Source organism: Penaeus chinensis, chromosome 2, assembly GCF_019202785.1.
Source record: "Penaeus chinensis breed Huanghai No. 1 chromosome 2, ASM1920278v2, whole genome shotgun sequence".
Lineage (NCBI taxonomy): Eukaryota > Metazoa > Arthropoda > Malacostraca > Decapoda > Penaeidae > Penaeus > Penaeus chinensis.
Window position 1 is genome coordinate 20,559,546 of NC_061820.1, and position 4,055 is coordinate 20,563,600.

General features: G+C 33.5%; 1 protein-coding gene across 1 annotated transcript in view; it reads right to left on the reverse strand.

The window, feature by feature from the left end:
* The window catches only part of LOC125033565, a 25,674-nt gene extending 23,548 nt beyond the window's left edge, over positions 1-2,126 (reverse strand). Inside the window, exon 1 of the mRNA XM_047625183.1 lies at positions 1,897-2,126. The gene's annotated coding sequence lies outside the window, so the exon portion shown is untranslated. The remainder of the gene's footprint in view (positions 1-1,896) is intronic.
* Between the last annotated feature and the right edge of the window lie 1,929 nt (positions 2,127-4,055).

Consider the following 4,055-nt stretch of genomic DNA (forward strand, 5'->3'; position numbering starts at 1 on the left):
TTAGTATAGCATTCATGCCTCAGTCTCGTACACTTTCTTGTTCCGAGCGCTAAAATTGACACTGCAAAGTCTCTTTTTCCATGAAAATTCTCAGCCTGTTCATGACACTTTGTCCAGCTCTTCTGAAATTCCAGTCTGTTCTTCAACATTTTGCCTCACTGCCTGTAGCTCACGGGAGATCCCGCGCCCACGGGAGGGAAAAATGGGGCCAGAAACAGAGCCTAGGGGAACGCCGGTCTCCGCTCCCGCCGACGCCTTGCCCTCGCCGGAGCACAGTCGAGCGTTCTCTTTGGAAGAAACTAACCAAGAGACATTCGGAAGATTCGCAATGTACAGCCTGCCATTTCAATGTTTGCATTCAGATACTGCAACGTAAGTGTTTAAGCAGGCTTCTTTTTTTTGGATTAACAGCGGTATGTAGCAATAATGATAACTAATTTCGCAGTATATTGAAGTTAATATAATGATCGATAACTCAAGTACTAAAATACTATACAAATAACGAACAGACGGAATTGGAATAACGGACGAGAGCCCGTGCGCGCGCTGGGTGAATAAACGTAAACATTACGGCAGGTGCGAGCCCGGGGGAGGGGTCGACGTAACGGTATCCGTCGGCGCTGCGGTTCGAGGGCCTCCTCAGCCGCTCGGGGGCGGCTCGTCGGGCGCAGGAGGAACACGCGGTCTAGGCATAAACGAGCAACACGAAGAAGCATGACACGGAGAGTGGGAATGCAGTGATTGCAATAGCGATGCTAGGAATTATAACAAGACTGGTGAAAACAGAAAAGACACTAACAACACTAATGATCGTGATGAAAATAAGAACAATAATGACAATGATAATAATGCAAGATAGTTAGGAATGATGATATAATTTATAATAATGATAATAATAGCAATTAGAATAATAACAATAATAATAATGATACTCCTACTGCAAACTATAATAATAAAAATGATTGTAAATAACAAGAATAAAAAAAAAAAAAAACATAATCATAATGATAGTGATAACAACAATAATGACAGCAATAACAATTATTATATCATGATGATGATGATGATGATAATAATAATAACTGTAATACTAATAATTATAATAACAAAGAAAAATAATTATTATAATGATGATAATGATAATAGTAATAATAATGATAATAATGATTATGTGATGATAATGATGGTGATTATGATAATGATAATTATCATTATTATAAAAACAACAATAAGGACAATAATACCAATAACAATAACGACAACGATAATGATAATTGATATTATAACAACAACGATAATAATAATAATAATAACTATTATTATTATATAACAATAATAATAATAGTTATCATTATTATGATAAGTTATATCATTAACAACAATAATAACAACAGTCATAACTGTAACACTGATAACAGCCACAATAATAATAACAACAATAATTATAATAATATCAATATTGACAGTGTCATAACGGAATATAATAGCTGTAACAAGAAAATGTGAGAAAACAAACCCACACGGCATGGCAGTAATTACAGATTCTAATGATTTCTTCGTTGCTATTATTCCTATAATAATGGCTTATTAACCCGACATTTAAAAATGCCCTGAATTCCATGTATGTATGCATGTCTCGTTCATATCTGTGTAAAACACACATGCAAATAGTATTACACAGGCATATACTCTACGTAATACACACCTATGCATACTCGAAACACATTTACACAAGCAAATCACACATACGTGTGTACACGCAAATCACATACACGTATGCACATAAAATCACACACGTGTGCACATGCAAATCACACGCACATATGCACACTCGAAATGTTTCAAATTCCACACAGAACAACGACTGGGAATGGCGGTCTAGCAAGCCGTCCTCACCTGCGAGCGGCGTGCGTGCGACCTCACCGACTGCCTAGCGTCGACTGATGGTGTCACTCCCGATAACTAATTTCCTTGCGATCTCTGCCTCCTTTTCCTTTATCCTTCCTTCCTTACACACAGAGACATGCACATGGAGGTAGGGGGATGCAGGAGTCCCTTCCCTGTTTAGTCAAAATCGGGGAAAGAAAAGAGCCCTCGCAATCAACGGTGTCTTTTCTCCAACTGAGCCGTTGCCCCTCCCACGGGCTGCTCCGTGGCTGGTCTCGCACCTTCCGTCTGCTTCGGTCTCTTCATTCTCTTATTCGTTTTCTCTTCGTTCATGTTTGCCGACTCTTTCTCTCACTTTATCTCTTCCTCTTGACTTCTCTCTCACCAGTCTTTCCGCCCTCCCTTACTCCTTTTCCTCCCGTTCTATTTGTTTTACACTTTTTCTTTCGCCTTTCTTCCACATTTTCCCGTCTTTGAGTTACATCAACTCCCGCTGCTTCCGCTGCCTCCCCGCGTCGCATCCCTCGAGCGATCTCTCTTCGCAGCCTCGCTTCTCCCTTCTCACCCTTGCTTCCACGTCTTCCGCACTCTTCCGTTGCCGGGGGACTCCTCTCGCCCTTTTGCTCTCCCTATGCCTGTCATTTCTCGTCCTCTCTTTCTTCGTTCCTTTACACACACACACACACACACACACACACACACACTCACACACACACACACACACATATATGTGTATATATATAAAAAATATATGTATATGTATATATGTACATATGAATATATATGTATATATACATATTATCAGTATCAAAATATTAATAAAGATGATAACAATGATATGATAATGATTACAGTGATATTGATAACAATAGTGATAATGATAATAATTATTACAATAATATTGATAACGGTAATAATAACAATAATAGTAATAATGATAACGATAGTAATGATAATGATGATAATGATAACGATGACAGTGGTATTGAGAATATGATAATAATACCAATAATGATCATAATGGTAATACTAATAACATTAATAATAAGAACAATAATAATAGTAATAACAATACCAATAATGCCAATAATAGTAATCATTTTTATGATAATTATCACGAAAACATTAACGATGATAATGATAATGATAATTTTGGTACTACTAATAAAAACAAAAACAAAAAAACAACAACAATAATATCAGTGTTGATGGTAATAACATCAAGTATTAATAAATAACAACAATAATAATAACAGCAACGACGACGATAACAATAATGCTAATACTAGTACTAATACTAATGATTATAATAATAATAATTACAATATTGATAACAATAACAACAATAATAACAATGATTCTGATGATTCTGATGATGGTAAGGATAATAATAATAATGACGATGAAGATGAAAATGATCATGATGTTAACGGTAATGATGATAATGATAACATAATATTAATAATAAAAAAATAATAATAGCATTAACAACAATGATAATAATAATAATAATAATAATAATAGTTACAATAATACTAATGATAGTGATAATGATGATAATGATAACGATAATGATGGTAATAAAGATAATAAGAATAATGATAATGATACTAATGACCATAATGATTATAGTAATATTGATGATAGGAACAACAATAATCATAATAATTATGATGATAATAATAACAACATAAATTATAATAATAAAAATGAATAATGATAAGTAAATTTTTTTTATAAGAAAATAAACATATCAATAATGATAACGATAATAACAATGATATAATAATGCAAAAAACAAAGAAAAATAATAATGATGATAATGATAATAATGATAATGATAATAATATTGATTAAAATAATTATAGTATAATGATAATAATCTGTATTATGTTATCATAACCTCTATTGTTATCACTATTACTAAGTTGATCGTTTACAAAAATATCCAATAAAAACAAAAACAGAAACAAAAAACAGAAACAATAACTATGACGGTGACAATAGATATTAGAAATTGACAGAGTTGGTAGTGACAATGATGATGATATATAAATGCAGATAACAGAAGTCGTAGTAGTAGGAGTAGCAGCATCAGTAGTAATTATGATAATAAGAGTGATAGCAATGGTAATAGACAATGGCGAACAGTAATTATCACAATAGTA